The sequence below is a fragment of the Ovis aries genome, chromosome 7 (assembly GCF_016772045.2).
Source record: "Ovis aries strain OAR_USU_Benz2616 breed Rambouillet chromosome 7, ARS-UI_Ramb_v3.0, whole genome shotgun sequence".
NCBI classification, from domain to species: Eukaryota; Metazoa; Chordata; class Mammalia; order Artiodactyla; family Bovidae; genus Ovis; species Ovis aries.
This window is the reverse complement of record NC_056060.1, coordinates 2,880,736-2,898,486: the sequence shown is the minus strand read 5'-3', so window position 1 is coordinate 2,898,486 and position 17,751 is coordinate 2,880,736. Positions and strand designations below refer to the sequence as shown.

Sequence of the window (17,751 nt, the reverse complement as noted above, 5' to 3'; positions counted from 1 at the left end):
CAGTGAAAATAAAAGGCATCTGGGTAAAATGTTTGAGGTTCCTCTCCAGAATGCACTCAGAAATAAATAACTGGGTAAAGTAGGATGCATTCATACTCTCAGTAAATCAAGCTCTCAATAAATCTAGTTATAACTCTATGAAACGTTCTCTCACTGATATCTTTGGGGCACACCATGGTCACCTGCACTCCCGCTGCTGTATCTCTGGCCTTTAGCTGAGATTAACTGAAGAGGGTGTGACAACGTGACGGGATTGGATCTATGATGGTGTGTACCCTAGAAGCCAGTGTCACTCGGGGCTAACCCCAGAGCCAATTCACGACCTCTAGAGGCAGGAATCGGGAATTAGGCTTTGCGGTCCAAAACAATGTGCAGTGATTTTGAGATGTTCATCCTATTACTGAAAATTTTTTACGGCTTGTGATATAAATGGTCATTGTGGAGACCTGAAAGATCTTAGAGAAAAGGAAAATAAGGCTGGCCTCAGAATGCTATGGGCAAATAAAAAAGAAAAGAAAAAAATATCACCATGAATCCTACTAAATGGTTTAAAAGCCTTGGAAATCTATAGCTGAAGGTTTTCATCTTCAACAGTATTTAAAAACTGGAGAGAAACAAATACTTGTTTACGTATTTACCATAAAAAGATGAGAGACAAACTGCATGCAAGTTTTCCTGGTGGGGGTGGAGGCAGTGGGCGGCAATCTTGAGGAAGGGAGAGTTAGGCAGGAAAAAAGAATAAACATGACTGAGTAAGCAAAGGAGCCCACAGCGGCTCCACTTGGACATGCAGGCTGTGCGGGCCTCCACTCCCCTCCACATGAGGACAGATTCCTGCATCTTAGAATTGTCTGCAGGCAAGAGAAGGATTGTCTGGTCTGAGAGAGTCTTTGTAGCCTTGAGAAAGATGGAAAATACCACTGATGATAACCATAAGCAGTGGTTATCACAAGCTATTCCATCTCCTGTTTATTCCCTTAGAAATCAATTTCTTCATCCTAAAGAAACTTCTTCTCCCCTTTTCTTTCCTTTTGTGACATTAATACAAAAGCTTCTAAGTTAAGCCATTTACTAGCTACTCTTTTTGTGAACTCTAATATACATAAGAATAAAGTTGGGTTTTCTTCCTGTTTAAATTAAAAAAAGGCAAGCAGTTTATCCACAGGCTCCTGCTCTCCTATCTCTCTTTAGTCAACGTCCATTTCATAATATATTAAATTCCTCTCCACTCCTCTGGATTGTCACCAGCCCCTCCAGCATCCCAGAGCAAGGCAGAGTCTCTGAAGGCTCTCTTGTCAGTCTATCCTGTATGAGGGGCAGCAGGGGAGGGGGGACTGGAATGTGAAACAGCAGAATTGACAGCACCCTAAGCTTTTACCCATGGAAACAGGGTGAAACTTGGTCAGTTGTGGTTGCAGATCTGTGGCCCAGGGTGCACGCAGGGCTAGGCTGACCTGAACAGTGAATCAGTAGAGTCTGCTATGACTGCAAACCACAGGTAGTCATAACATTTTTCTGTGATCATAAATTTTCTGTTAAATCCATATTTCTTCTCTATCTTAAAAGCTAAAGTTGAGTTTCTGCACAAGTCTGTCTTCTAAAAGGGATAAAATCTTGCAAGTAATGTTCAGAGATGTAGTTTATAGCTATCTTTCAAGGATGATTGTCCCTGAGGCTAAGTACATTTGTTATACAAAATACATTCATTAGAATATTTCATGTAAAAGTTTTTTCAATTAAACTTATAAACAATTTTAATAACCAGACTGCAAGGAGATCCAACCAGTCCATTCTGAAGGAGATCAGCCCTGGGATTTCTTCGGAAGGAATGATGCTAAAGCTGAAACTCCAGTACTTTGGCCACCTCATGCGAAGAGTTGACTCATTGGAAAAGACTCTGATGCTGGGAGGGATTGGGGGCAGGAGGAGAAGGGGACGACCGAGGATGAGATGGCTGGATGGCATCACAGACACGATGGACGTGAGTCTGAGTGAACTCCAGGAGATGGTGATGAACAGGGAGGCCTGGCGTGCTGCGATTCATGGGGTCGCAAAGAGTCGGAGACGACTGAGCGACTGAACTGAACTGAACTGAAATGTACTTAACAATATTGTGATAATTAACCATCCAACCATGTTCTCTGTGACTTGGTTATAATATTTCCTAATTAAGAATGTATCTAAAAATGTCCCTCCTAGAAGAAGTTACCTTTTGTTTGTAAAATAAATGTGATTCTATCCGTTTAAAGTAAAACACATCTCGTTCTTTTACATCTGTAAAAACAACACACAATGTACAATTAAGGATCTGTGAGAATAAAATTCTGTCTATAAAATAAGTGAATGAAAATTTTGAGAACAGCCATTATTATCATGTAAGTACATGGAGTCACAAGAGTCAGGACACAACCTAATGACTGAACAACAATTACAAAGTGAAGAGAAATGATATGAAAAGATGCTTTCAAATTAAACGGCAGTAAATAAAGCAAGAATCAACTGTTATATACAATATACTCTGACTCCCGTGTCGGAGGAATAGGATTTAGACACCCACACATAGAAAGACAAGAAAAAGTAGTCAAATTACAGCTGATTTTAACTAAATGAATTATATATTTGCATTCATTCCCAATTTTCTACATTATTACTTTCTAACCAAAATTTTATAATTAAAGTGAATCTAAAAATACTGTTAACTGAGCATTATGATGGGTAATCAAAACTAAACTGTTCACAATTTATTAAGCAGAAATCTGATCATGTATATCCTATTAGAATAAAGACTGTCAAGAGGGTTCAGTAAGCTTACAGGAGAATACAGTCTCTCTGGGCTCAGTTAATATGAGTCTATTCCTGAAACTTGGGTCCATTTTCAGATAACTGACAAAATGTGGCCAATGAGTTCTCAAAGCTAAAGTCTTGCATCTAGGAGGTAGTGGGTCCCTTTCCTAAAGAACTGACTGGTATTTGTTTTTGTTTTTTCTTTTTACTAGAATGGCCTATTTTTCCATTTTTCCAGTACAGCTTCTTGAATTTCCCTGGGAAATCACTTCTCTTACATTCTCAGATTCCTCCCAAATCTGAACATGACTCATCCTTTTAAACTCAATCTTAAAATTTGTGTTAAACAAAACTAAACTTTAGAGGTAAAGCTTAGATCTGTTGGTGCATGGCATGAAGCCACCATGCCGTGGTACACACACACAAAGAATCAAGAGTTAGTGATAAAAGTAGAAAAAGGGAAAAAAGGAAAACTCTCTATAATACCATTGCTTGACTCCTGGATAAAGTTGGTCCTATCCACACCCTTTGTCTTATGTGAGCCGAGAAATTATTTTTTATTTGAGCCAGTTTGAACTAACATCTTTCACTCACTTAAGAGTCTTAAATAAAACAACACCTCTCTGTGTGTTCACAGACAGAGTATACCTTCCCTCCAACAGAAAAAAATAAGTCCAAAGATCTACCACTTGCTGAGGGGAACATTTGGAAAATCCATCCTCATAGGAAGCATAGACTATCTGGATATTAAATGCATGCCAAATCTCCCTCATTTGTGAATAAGGTGAATCTAGGAATTGTCACTGGAAAACAACGATATCATAGGCTTAGGACTTTGCAACGGGGGGAGGGAACAAAGGCATGAGATGTTCTACAATTCCTATAACATGACTGATGGCACATGAGTCTTCCCATACTCAGTACTTAGTAATATTTCTATAAAAATGAGAGGAAGTCCACCTCTCCATGTCCCAAGTAAAGAAGAAAAATTGACAACCAGATCTAGTCAATCAATCACCTCAGTCATGGGAAATAGGAGGGGAGATTTCCTGTCCACAAGAAAGGCAATGGCCAGATTAACTTCACAGACTTTAATTATAGACAAGATTCATTTGCCTTCCTTTTGAAGTTAGATGATCTTTGCTACTTACATACATAAAGACAATTGAAAGGAAAAAAAAAAGATCAGCAGCAAACTGATGAGAAACTAGTGAAAACAAGCCCCTCATCCCAATCATACACTGACAATAAATCCTTCAATCTGTTCAACAGGCTTTTGACTCTGTTACATAATGGCTCCTTCAACTAGAGTGGGACTGGGTTGCAAAATACAGTGCTATCAGTTACATAAAGCCCTCAATGTTCAGGAGCTACTAGCCTCATGAAATAACTAAACATGGCATGTTTTTGCTCCTCGTCTCTTTCCCTATTGCAAAAAAAACTTGACTAGAAAAAGAGTTAACAGCTCATCAAAAAGGATAGGTGTCCAGAAGTGACAGCTCAATGGCGTCCGGCTTCTCTCAAGGTTAGAAAGCACGCACACTCCATTCTATATGAGAAAAGACTGGGCTCTGCCTAACAGTAAAATAAAAACAAAATTTTGGGAGTTGACTTTTGCAAATGTCCAGGGATATGGTGGTGTTCAGTAAGATTATTGAAAGGGAAGAGCAGTCAAGACTAATGCTGTATTTGTACTGGAATTGATACTGAGCACATGACTAAAAGCAGGATGACAATCTACATTAATGGATCATTTCAGCCTCAGAATGTAATTTGCAAGTGTGAAGTGAAGTGAAAGTCGCTCAGTCCTGTCTGACTCTTTGCGACCCCATGGAATTCTCTAGGAGAGAATACTGGAGTGGGTAGCCTTTCCCTTCTCCAGGGGATCTTCCCAATTCTCCCGCATTGCAGGCGGATTCTTTACCAGCTGAGCCACAAGGGAAGCTTATCCCTTCTCCAGTGGATCTTCCTGACCCAGGAATTGAACCAGGGTCTCCTGTATTGCAGGCAGATTCTTTACCACTGAGCCACAAGGGAAGGCCATAATTTGCCAAAACAAATTATATTTTGTAATTTGCAAAAAGAGCATCAAAGTCAGATACCTCAGAGTATGTTTTAGTAAAAACAAGCAAACAAATGAAAAGTACAGAAAAAGATCATGCACTTTCTCAAACTCCCTCAACCCCTTCCTCCTCTCTCTCTCGGCGAGCATCTCATTCACATACAAGCAGGGCACCTCTGCTTTTAGACCTGGGAAAAATAATGTACTGTGTGAATTTCATCAGTGAGAAATGAAATTAGAAGGAGCCGGGAAGCTGTTTCTCTTTTTCTCTTCTGTGCACTAAACGAAGGTTTTGTTCCTTTCTGCAATGCTTCCAGGGGAGCCCGAACACTGAGACAGTGCAGAGTGACACAGTGTGTCTTAGCACAGCTCCATGTTTTTAGACCGCAGCCGGTGTGGCGATACATAGCATTACACAGAATCACATCATGCGCTCTTGTGCCTCATCACCCTCATTCTCTGGGTTGCACAGCCCAGAACAATTGATAGTGCTCTAAGCATGGCCTGGGGCTCTGCTTTCCAGAAAACCTAAGAGAAGGTTGAAGCTAGTACCATAACAACAGTGAAATCTTTGTCATATCACTAATAATTTTATTAACATGGTAATTTTTATTTCCCCTTCCCTGGTGGCTCAGAGGGTAAAGCATCTGCCTGCAGTGTGGGAGACCTGGGTTCAATCCCTACATCGGGAAGATCCCCTGGAGAAGGAAATGGCAACCCACTCTAGTACTCTTGCCTGGAAAATTCCATGGACAGAGGAGCCTGGTAGGCTGCAATCCATGGGGTCGCGAAGAGTCAGACACGACTGAGTGACTTCACTTTCACTTTCAAATATTCAGCAATATGGTTTCAGTTTGCATCGTACTTTGATCGGGATGACAAGTCATTCCTCATTCACACAGAACCTTCCAAAATGCCTCCTCTGCATCACTGCTAGCAATAAGTACAAGAAATACACTTGTGTTTCAGCTATATATTATTCCAAAACCAATCATCCAAAATGAAATGACTTAAGGCAAAGAGGAGGGGAGCTTGCCAGCACGGTTTCAAAATCCTGGTGACACCAACTGGGGTCACTCACTTGGCCAAATTTAGCTGTTAGCTGGACCAGACTAGAAGGTCCAAGAAAGCTCCTCTCACATACATGTGCCCAGCTCCTTCACACAGCGACTTGCTCTCCCCAAGGCAAGCTGGGGCTTCCTCACAGCAAATTCAGAACAGCCAGACCTCTCACAAGGAGGCTGGCTTCCAAGAGAGAGGAACCCAGTGCTACCAGGCTACAAGCCCCAGATTTCACTGTCATTAAATTTCACTGTTCAAAGCATGTCAAAAGACGGAAAACTGATGTACCTCCTGACAACCAGGGAGAGAGCAGAAAGGAGGTGTGTCGCTGGCAGCCATCTCGAAGACTCTACCACAGTGACGCCCCCACTGGCCTACAGATTGGGATCACCTGGGGACCTATCAAACCGAGAAGCACCCAGTTCACATCTTAAACCAATTAATTCACAATGTAGGAGAGGGTAGAACACGCGTATCCTGTTATTTTAAGTTTCCCAGGTGATTTCAACATGCACACAAGTTTAGACACACCCATCCCACTACAACTTATAAGAGATTTAGAAAAGCTGAAGATGCTGACTGGCAATCCTTACTTGCATGTGACTGCATGTCAATTCACAGCATTCTTTGGCTTTTACTGGGTTTAAAATTCAAGCCAAACACCCATCACTTCAATGTACCACAAAGCTACTGTGATACACCAGCCCAGTCTGCCTTGGAAGATGACCAATCTTCTAGTTGGCCTGAAAGTTTAAGACTTTCAGTTTTAAAGCCAAGACAGTCGAGGCCCAACTGGATAGCTGGTCATACTAGCATTGCCTTCCCTCCCTCTGCAAGGGGAGTCATGTTCTTGTGAGTTCTGTTTCTGAACTGCATTCTCAGTGTTAACACCTATGCTTCCTTGAAATTAATGATGTAGGCCAGTGCTGCCTGAAGTGTGGTCCATGAACGTGCAAGCATTTGGATCACCTGACAGCTTGTTAGAAAATGCTGCTGCTGCTGCTAAGTCGCTTCATTCATGTCCAACTCTGTGCAACCCCATGGACGGCAGCCCACCAGGCTCCGTCATCCCTGGGGTTCTCCAGGCAAGAACACTGGAGTGGGTTGCCATTTCCTTCTCCAATGCATGAAAGTGAAAAGTGAAAGTGAAGTGACTCAGTCGTGTCTGACTCTTCTCGACCACATGAACTGCAGCCTACCAGGCTCCTCCGTCTATGGGATTTTCCAGGCAAGAGTACTGGAGTGGGGTGCCATTGCCTTCTCCTTGTTAAAAATGGGATCTTGAAAAATTCTAACAGACAGTATCTGAGATTCAGTTTAGTTCAGCTCAGTCACTCAGTCGTGTCCGACTCTTTGCGACCCCATGAATTGCAGCATGCAAGGCCTCCCTGTCCATCACCAACTCCTGGAGTTCACTCAGACTCATGTGCATCAAGTCAGTGATGCCATCCAGCCATCTCATCCTCGGTCGTCCCCTTCTCCTCCTGCCCCCAATCCCTCCCAGCATCAGAGTCTTTTCCAATGAGTCAGCTCTTCACAAGAGGTGGCCAAAGTATTGGAGTTTCAGCTTTAGCATCATTCCTTCCGAAGAACACCCAGGGCTGATCTCCTTCAGAATGGACTGGTTGGATCTCCTTGGAGTCCATGGGACTCTCAAGAGTCTTCTCCAACACCACAGTTCAAAAGCATCAATTCTTCGGCGCTCAGCTTTCTTCACAGTCCAACTCTCACATCCATACATGACCACAGGAAAAACCATAGCCTTGACTAGACAGACCTTTGAAGTTAGGGCCTAGAAATCTGTGTTTTGAAAAACAGGAATTTGAGAAGCACTGGTCTCGCTTGTCATGCTTTCATCTCCATCTCTACCATTCCACATGAGGCAAGACCAGTTTCTATTTTCAGAAAAATTATAAAACACAAACCAGAAAGATTCACTGCTAATTTGCCAGAGATGCCTTGACCAAGGGCAGCCAGTATCTTCAGACATATACATGATAATCACATTTTGGGCATAGTTTTTGCCAGCCATTTACCTGAGGGGCTGTATAAAAATTGTTTATATTAACAATAGAGGCTGGGGTCTGGAATGAGAGGTGTGCTGAGCACAGCTGTTTGGAGTTGGTATGGCTCTTCTTTTCTAGAACACATCAAAACTGTCGGTTCCAAGTCAGGTGATAATTTTTTCTCCAACCTGAAAGGAAAAAAAAACCTTTTCCTTAAAGTTAAGCAGAAAATCAGCCTTTTCTGGGACTGGATGCTTGGTTTTCAATTTCAATTTACAGTAAAAATCATTTAGGTTTCAGTAATTTAGAAAGTAGTTTCTGTTGAATTCTCTTGAACTGAAGTTATTTAGGAACAATGACAAGTTCTGCTGAGCAAATTAACACCCTAAAATGTTAACCACTTTGAAACAAAAGGAGATTTGTTGAAGGACTAATCTGTTTATATTCAACTGATTTTAACAAGTCTGTATGAATTTTACCTGTACATGAGGAAATTCTCATCTAATTCACTCTGCTGGTACTAATACTGCATGAACTGAAAGTATAACAAAGATATTTAATAAAGCACTCACACTGTGGCTCAGACCTTTTACAAATTCAGACCAGTCTCCCTGAATATAGAACAAAAATTTTAGTAGTATTTCTTTACCAGTCAATTAACATATAGCTTGATCTTCAATACACTGAAGCAAATGGAATTTTAAAATCCCTTTTGAAAACTCACCTTTGATAAATTATGGTTTTTATTTATCATGTGTTTTACAAATGTCATATTTAAATTTAAAAAAAAATGACCAGTTAACCAATCCCCCTCTCCACCACAAGATAATCTAATCCAAGTTATCCTGGTTAGAGATCTGGGCAGGAGATTGTTCCTTCAGTATTTCTGAACTGCTACAGGCAAAACCATCCTCTTGCTGCACTGCAGGCCTGGCAGGAGGTGTCTGAGATGCCCCACCCACACATTCTGTGGGCAGCAAAAACAACGAATAACATCTTTCACAAAGATGGAAAACACAATAGATTTCAAAAACACATTTTCTCAGCTACAAATTCACTCTTCCATGTTACAGTCACAGGACCAGTCTGTGAGATTTTACTTTCCCAAAGCAAATTTAAACACATAAAATTATTTGTGTAAATAACCATAAGCAGATTTCAATCAATGATGTAACCTGTATCAGAAGATGCCTACAAATTTCATAAATGACTTAACTGCAGTGAAAACAGCTCTGAGAAAGTGTAAATAAGTCATTCCATCTTTAAAGAGGTTCAAGTAACTCCTATATTCCTTCCCTTTTTAGGAGAAACATCCAGGAATACAACTGACTGAATCAAAGCGCTGTGGAACTGGGAAACAAAAAGATTCTTCTGTCACTTCCTCCACTTTCCCATTGCAAAAGCACAGTTAATGAACACAGTGCCTGTCCCTTTCTCAGGGATGCTGTTACCACCCTCCCCTGGGCTTTGCCTCTCGGCCAATGGCCAGTACCACGATGGAGTCCTAGAGATCAGAAGGGTAGCACAAGGCTAACTGAGTGGGATCAGTCATCAGTGTAAGTCTATAGAGAACACAGGTCCCAACAGGGAAGCGAAAACTGCCCGTCAAACCTAAGGAGAAAAACTCAGAATCATGACTAAACCCCGGTCTACAAGGGTGGTGAACTTGACAAGCCTCTGCACGGGGACAATGGGAGAGGCTGGAAGGACAGATCATGGCCCAAGACAGCCTGACTTACGTAGACACAACTGTTCAATGGAGTCTTAGGTTGCATTCATAAAATGAGTAGTGATCACTACCTTCCTTATACAGTTGTTATGAAAATCAAGTGAAAAAATTCAAAGTGAATCTGATATGTGAATGTGAAAGTCACTCAGTTGTGTCTGACTCTTTGCGACCCCATGGACTATTCAGTCCATGGAATTCTCCAGGCCAGAATACTGGAATGGGTAGCCTTGCCCTTCTCCAGAGGATCTCCTCAACCCAGGGATCAAACCCAGGACTCCCTCACTGCAGGCAGATTCTTTACCAGCTGAGCCACCAGAGAAGCCCAAGAACACTGGAGTCGTATCCTATCCCTTCTCCAGTTGATCTTCCCGACCCAGGAATTGAACTGGGGTCTCCTGCATTGCAGATGGAATCTATACCAACTGAGTTATCAGGGAAGCCCAAACCTAATTTGTACATTGTAAATATATCTGCAAATACCATCACTATTACTAAGACAGCCTGGGACCTGGGACCCTTTACATGCTTGCACCTGGACAAAGGGCTTCTCTGGCAGCAGAATACAAAGAAACTATAAGGGACTAAAAATAACTGTGGCTTGCGCAGTCAGAGAAAATCACAAACAGTAAGGTACAAACGCCACAAACCAACTGCTGTTTCGAGGTGGGAGAAACAAAACAGCATACTGGGCATGATGCCTGCACAAAGCACCACCAAAGGTGTGGGCTGGCCACCTAAGTCACCCATCCAGCCCAAGCCGCGGACCTACTCTACCCTCACCCCACTTAAGGAACCAGCCCATCCTCCTGGGGAGCCAGCAAGGGCACCTGTTACTTGTTTTCACTCCCTTGTACTGCAGCATGAACCGCAATAAAGCCTTGCTTGAAATTCTCATCTGGCCTCTTCTCAGTTTCTATCGACTAAAGAGTCCAAGGACCCAGACTGACCACATCACTATGTTGACACCACTCTTGCCAGAGCTGCGCAGAAGCGGGGGTGTGGAGGTCTGGACCAGAAGCAATCCTACGAATAGGTGGATTGTCATCATCAGTTTATCTGTCTGCCTTCCGAACTAGACTGTGATTTCCTTGAAAGCAGGGGCTGTGTCTTAGTCATCCCTGCATCTCCATTTACATAGTAAGCCATTCAATCACAGTTTATGAACTGCTGAATGAATAAATTCTGAATCCTCGCTGTTATTCAGACTCCTGGCTGGCCAAGAATTATGTACAGTGGAATACTACATGGCATAATGTGAGGAATGAGACAGCAAGTGCCCACATGCCCAGGAAATGTTTCCTTTGCCAAAAATGCCTACTACCTCACTGCCACAGCACAGGTGCCTCTGGATAAGGAGCCTAGATTCTCAGAATTAGAAGCATTTCTTTGAAGTTGGTCAATAAAGGAGGCATTGACAATTAAACGTCTTAGAAAATAAGAATACCTAAACTGTGACAGTCACTCAGTCGTATACGATTCTTTGTGACCCCCAAGGACTATACAGTCCATGGAATTCTCTTTACCAGCTGAGCCACCAGAGAAGCCCAAGAATACTGGAGTTGGTAGCCTATCCCTTCTGCAATGGATCTTCCGAACCCAGGAACTGAACTGGGGTCTCCTGCATTGCAGGCCGGAGAAGGCAATGGCACCCCACTCCAGTACTCTTGCCTGGAAAATCCCATGGACGGAGAAGTCTGGTGGGCTGCAGTCCACGGGGTCCCTGTGAGTCAGACACGACTAAGCAACTTCACTTTCACTTTTCACTTTCATGCATTGGAGAAGGAAATGGCAACCCACTCCAGTGTTCTTGCCTGGAGAATCCCAGGGACGGAGGAGCCTGGTGGGCTGCCGTCTATGGGGTCGCAGAGTTGGACACAACTGAAGCGAATTAGCAGCAGCAGCAGCAGCATTGCAGGCGGATTCTTTACCAATGGAGCTATCAAGGAAGCCCAATACCTAAACTTTACAGTGACCCTATTTTATGCCGGGCACTGTGCTTAGAAGCTTCACATCACTACCTTCTTTAAAACTCACAGTGACAACATAAGGGAGGTTTGTTATTTTCTGCATTTGACAGATGAAAAAAACTGAGTCTTAGAGAACTGACCCCCCTTAGCTATTTGCATTACACCCTGAAATGAATTTCAGTTGATTTTATTCCAAAGTTTACATTCTTAAGCAATACTGTATCCAGCTGTCCAAGGAAAGAGAGGAGTGTGTGTGTTATCTTTAGTGAGAAGGGGATGGTCTCATCCTGATTATCCTAAAACCAAACAAAAAGGGGAATTCTTCCTCCTCCTCCTTCTTTTCACAATCCCTGTGCACTGTCCCTTAAGCCAGTCTCTGTGCTTGGAGCAGAGATACACCAGTGAATAGACACAAGGGCATCGCCAAAAGGAAGGAGACAGATAAGAAAAGAGAGGACGTGAACTGCAGTGTGCAAGGGTGGTGGCTGGGGAACTAGATGGCAGCAGAGTGATGGAATGGCTGCATGGGAGAACCTTGTCAGGCACAAACGTAGTCGGGGAGGTCAGCTCAAGCCTGGCTTTGGAGGGTATTGTGGGGGCCAGTGCTGCTCAGGAGGCCCTGCAGGATGATGGGATGGGGTATCTGAGATGGGCAGGCCTCAAAGGACAGCACAGCTTGAGGTCTTGTGGACCTGGGGCATAAGAGAAGATTGTGGCCAGCCCCAAGACAGGTAGCTGGGGATTATCAATGCGCCTATAATATACGCTGGACTTGACACCAAATCTGCGGCTCCATTGGTAACAACTCCCTTGCCTTTCCTTTGGTTCAGCCTCTGGGTCCTCTCTCCTCTTGCTGATTTCACCTGTCCCCGCCCCAACAAGCTCTGCTGCATTCCCGGCTGAGCACCTGTGCCAGCTCCATGCTTCCTCATTAGCCTCCCTGACCCTCAGGGCTCTCCCGGCCATCCTTTCCCTTCACTCTCTAGTCTGTGCCATTTGGGGCTGCTCTGAATAGCTCTGGGTACCACATGGAACAGTGGCTCCAAGACCCTGGGTCACATCTTCCTGAAGGGTTGGCATCTCCGTTAGACTTGCTGCAGCCTCAGGAGGAACTGGAAAGGACACAGACTCAACTTTTGGACACTGGTAGGGTCCAGTCATCTAGGACATTTCCTCTACGGTCCCTCAATTTGTCCACCTCTGCACTGTTGATGCATCCTTCTGGTATCTATTGGACCAACATTTATGGATAACCTATTCTACTTTACCCTCCTCTGAGGATTAAAAAGACAAAATTCCTCTGCCCCCAGGGAATTCACAATCTGACAGTGACAACTTAAGTGAAGGAATTTGGACTATACCATCTACAGGCTTATGCTTTCCACACTTAAGTCTCTTGCTGCAGATTGTCCTTCAAGGTTCACATTCAAACAAACTCCCTACCTGACATGTACACCTGACCGTCTAACAGAATTTCAAAATTAATATACTTAAAATATGATTTTTTCCATTCACTGTAAACAGCATCAATATCCTCACAGTCAAATTTAAAAAAAAAATGCAGGTGTCACTTTTGACTCCTCTAACACCCATCTCTTATCCATCAATAGGCCCTGACCATTCTACCTTCCACATGTGTCCCGAGTCCATCAACTTCTCTTCTAGTCCATGCTCATGGCACTGATTCCCCCTGGGGTGCTGCTGACCCACAGAGCCCTGAAGGCAAATCTCAAAACGGTGCCCTTCCTCCAGGCCTTCAAAGCCCTGTGATAGGACATTGCCTGACAAGGGAGCAAGAGCTAGATGTTGACCTCCACTTGATCTCCAGGCTAGTGCCCGATGCAGTAAGTAGCATGCAGAAACACAGCTGCACCCACACCACCATCTCCTCTCCTTTCTTACTATAGCAGCCTCTCAAGTGCCCTTCCCATCGTCTACTCTCCACACAGCCACAGAGGAGCCTTTGAAAACCTTAAATCCAATTCTATTTCACTCTCTGCTTGAAACACTTCAATCTTTAGCTTGACCTACAAGGCTCTGCAAGATCTGGTTCCAGAGCACCTGTCTGATCTGCTGGCCAACCCTGACTCTGGCTACCCTCCCCATTCTGAGAAACATCAGCCTCCCTTTGCCAGACTGAGGTGTCTAGTTCTGTTCTTTCCTATCTTTCCAGCACAGAACACGGTTAGTCTTAATGATTAATTCATCATTTACATTCGTTAGTTGCATGCATGGCCTGTCACCTTTTATTATTTACAAGTTATTTTTAACAATGTAATAAGCAGACCTGGCCCTACCAGTCAAAACTCAGGTGAGACCCTGCCAGTGACTCACCCCTAAGGAACCATATGGTCACCTGGCTTCTCCCCATCTAAGGGTAACCACCAGTACAAATCTCAGAGTCTTATTCTCTTGCTTTCGTATTTATATAAATTTCCTATTTTTGTATGTGCACCTACATATATTCCTAAGTGGTAGGGTTTCTCGTTAATTTTCAACATTATGGGATTGTCTTGCTGTATGTAATCTTTCAGCCAATTTTCACTTAATATTATACAGCCTGTATGCAATCATACTGTTATGTGTCACCCAGTTAATTCATTTTGACTGCTGTATAATATTCCTCTTTGTGAAAATATTACACTGTTCATCTATTCCTTGGTGATGGGCATCAGAGTTCTCTCCAGACTTTCATTAAAACCAGATTGTTATGAATGTTTATATACATGTCTCCTGTTGAACAAATCCAAGAGTTTTTAATATATATAAATCTAGGAGTGAGTTGAACAATTGGATCACAGGTGTACAAATGTTCAAATTAGGGCACAATGCCAAACATTTCCCAAAGTCATTGTGCCAGTTGACACTCCCGTCAGCAATGTTGGAAGGTCCTGCAGATCTACACCCTCTTAAATCCCTTGATATTTTCAAACTTCTTAATTCAGGGCCAACCAAATGGGTACAAAGGGATACTCAGCGTGACTCTGATTTGCATTCCCGTAATTACTAAAGTTAATAACTAGTACGCATTCACTAGCTATTTGTACTGCCTTTCCTCAGTGCTTTAAAGTCTCAGCCTGAAAGTTCCCACCACAAAGAGAATGTCCCTCTCTACTCTCCACGTGAAGGTCGCCACTCCCTAGTACAAGCTCTGTTCTCTTTCCTTTGTGGCATCTACCAGTGCCTGAAGTTATCCAGTCTATCTGCTGAATATATTGTCTGTTTCCCTTAACTAAAATCCAAACTCCAAGGATTCTGGTTGCCTTGTTCACGCATCCATCTCAGATAGATGGACAAATATCTAATGACACAGATATATAATAGATTAAGAGTTGTGATCCAGAGTCTGATGTTCTGTGTTCCAATCACAGCTCCCCCACTTAAGAGTTGTGTGATCATGAACAAATTATTTAACTCTTCCGTTCCTATCTCATGTGTAAAAAATAATAGTAGTCATTACTTCATGGGGTTGTTAAGGGGGTTTAAATGAGTGAATACTTGTAAAGTTCTTAGAACAATTCCACAAACACAGTGAGTGCTTGATAAATGGTTAACATGATTAATGTGTGATTAGTTATCAGGACTCCAAGGAGTGAGAGCATAGAGGCACCCAACTAGCCTGTATCTAAGACACTCCCGCCTCTTCCTGGCGTCCTGCAGATGTCCACTCCTGCAGCCTAGGGAAAGCAGAGAGGTTCTCAGGGAAGAGCTGGGGGCAGTTTATTCTGGAGAAAATGGTCTGGTCATTGAGTACAGGAAGAAGTGGGCAGAGTGACTGCTCAACAATGCTTGATGAATAAATGCTTCATAAACCGTCAACCATCACCGTATCACTCCAGCAGTACATTACAGTCACAACATTCCCGCCTCCCTCCCTGCCTTATGGCTCAAATTTTTGAAGAGAGAAAAGGAAACTTAGAAAGGAGGATGATAAAGAAAGAAAAGTAGGCTATATCAGGAGAGAGAGGAGCAGGGAGCTCAGTCAAGGGAGAGGGGGGAGAGGGGGAAGAGGAGGGGCGATGGGAAATCTCAGGTCGCACTGTGGCATCTGCGACCGGCATAGCCCCTGAACATGCCGAAAATAACAGCATAAGGGAGTCTGCACCACCCGCCCACCCAGGGGAACGTTTCCTTTTAACTTGTGAGTGGAGGCAGGGGAAAGAGAGAGCAGAGAAGGCCTGGGGAGGGTGAACGGGGGTGGAAGACTAAGGCGAACTTCCTTTCACCATCTTGGCTGGGAGAGGAGGGTCCCGTGAAATCTGTGCCCCACCACCTCACCCCAGCCCCAGGCAATGTCACCTTCGTCTCCAGCTTACCGTGTTCTGCAACCGAGAGCTCCGCTCCATTTGGCACCTTCCTCCTCTCACGGGGATAAATGCGGCCTCGGTTAAATGTACCAGGAGGCTAAACCCGAGTGAGACTCCACTGAGAATTCCAGCAGGTTCACCTGGAGAAACTGTTTCCATCTGAGAAGGAATCAGGAGTCCTGGCCAGGAACCAGCTGCCTCTCCGGTCTTCAAATTCCGGGACAGCTCGCCGCCTGGGAGAGCCCCGCGCCCCTCCCCGCTCCTCCTCTCCGGGGTCTCCGAGCACCCCCGGGGGAGTCCTGGCGCGCCGAGCGGGGCCGGGTCCCTGCCGCCCAGTGGCGGCTGCTCGGGGTCCACCCTCCGGAGCCCAGCTTCCCCGCGCCCGGCCCTGCTTCAGCACCGACCTTGCTGGACGCTGAAACCGCTCGCAGAACGCCCTGCCGGGACGGAGGACTCCCTCTCTCCGTCTGTGCCTGGCAGGGCCGAGCCCGGACGGCGGGGGGCCGGGAATGCTCAGGGTATTGCCGACCTTGAGGCTACCGGGGGGTGTGCATGCGCCGAAAACAACACACGCGCGCGCGCACACACACACCTCGCTTGACAGTTCCCTCCCGAGGAAAGGAGCTGTCCAAAGCAGCACGGGGGAGGGTACGCCACGCTGAAATAGGACCGCCAACATGATTCCTCAAACCAAATTTGGGATGGTTTGAAAAGATCTGGATTTCAGCCGCTCGACTTCAAGTCAGGGAACAAACCCCCCCTCTTGTGTATTTCAAGGCCGGATTTCAAGGGTTAACCAAAGCTCGAAGGGAAAGAGGGGGGTGGAGAGATTCCCGGTGGAGGGTTGCCAGGCCCAGGTGAGAAGCGTGTCTCCGTTTCCCTTCCCAGCCGGTTCGCCATCACGCCCTCCCCGCCGGTAGCTGCTTCCCGTAGCTACCCGGAGTGGCGAGGGTTAAGGCGGCCGGCCTGCCGCGCAGGCTTCCCCGGCCGGGAGCGCGCGCCGCGGGCGGAGGGTGGCGAGCGGAGAGCCCGGGATCTCCCGCCCGCCCCCTGCGCAGGGCGCTTCCCGCCCCGCTCTATTTATAGCTTGCTTCCAGCAGCGGCTGGGAACTCACCAAGCCGCGCTCAGCCTTTGGAGCTGGGAGAGCCTTCCGCAGACAGGCTGTTTTCCTGAATTCTGTGAATGGCATAAATGTCTCTAGCCTTCGGAATCTTGATTGCTACTGTTCAGTATGTCTTCACACGTTTCCATTTCCAATTTTATTTATTTATTTATTTTTAAGAGAGCCAAAAGGATCTTGATACAGTTGAATTGCAGGCAGGCAGTTTATCATGCTGGGGACCTTTTGTTATCAGCTGCCTAGAGAAAAAAAAAAAAAAAAAATTCCTCCATGGATTTACAGGCTTCAGGCTCATTTCATATTTTCTGCAACACTCAACCTGTCTGGGTTTTTAATGTCAGTCACATGGTCGTCACAGGTTCGAAGTGACTTCAAGGGCAATGAAGAATCATATCCTTTGCTATCTGACTGCCTGCTTACCAGGGGTCTCAGAGCTGGCTGTCAGCATAATACACACCTCTGGCTGGTTTCTGGGTCAAATCCCACAATGACACCCCTCCCCCCATTAAAAAACAGGCCAGTTAAGGTGTCATATATGGGTTCCTGGCCCCAGTGGATACTGACACAGGAGAAAACAACATCTGAGTCCTACCTTTAGCATAGCATGGAGCACAGTGCAGCAGTCTGGAAGGCCCTACAGCTCTTGAGCCCCCGGGGCTGTGCAACTCCCCAAAGGACTCCTGCGTGCTTCAGAGGAGCATCAGACATCTGCC

At 44.9% G+C, this 17,751-nt stretch overlaps 1 protein-coding gene across 2 annotated transcripts in view; it reads right to left on the bottom strand.

Annotated features, from left to right (window-relative positions):
• The window catches only part of KCNN2 (potassium calcium-activated channel subfamily N member 2), a 524,409-nt gene extending 507,497 nt beyond the window's left edge, over positions 1-16,912 (bottom strand). For both annotated transcript variants that reach the window (XM_042251962.2, XM_027971450.3), the window contains exon 1: positions 15,927-16,912. The gene's annotated coding sequence lies outside the window, so the exon portion shown is untranslated. The remainder of the gene's footprint in view (positions 1-15,926) is intronic.
• Between the last annotated feature and the right edge of the window lie 839 nt (positions 16,913-17,751).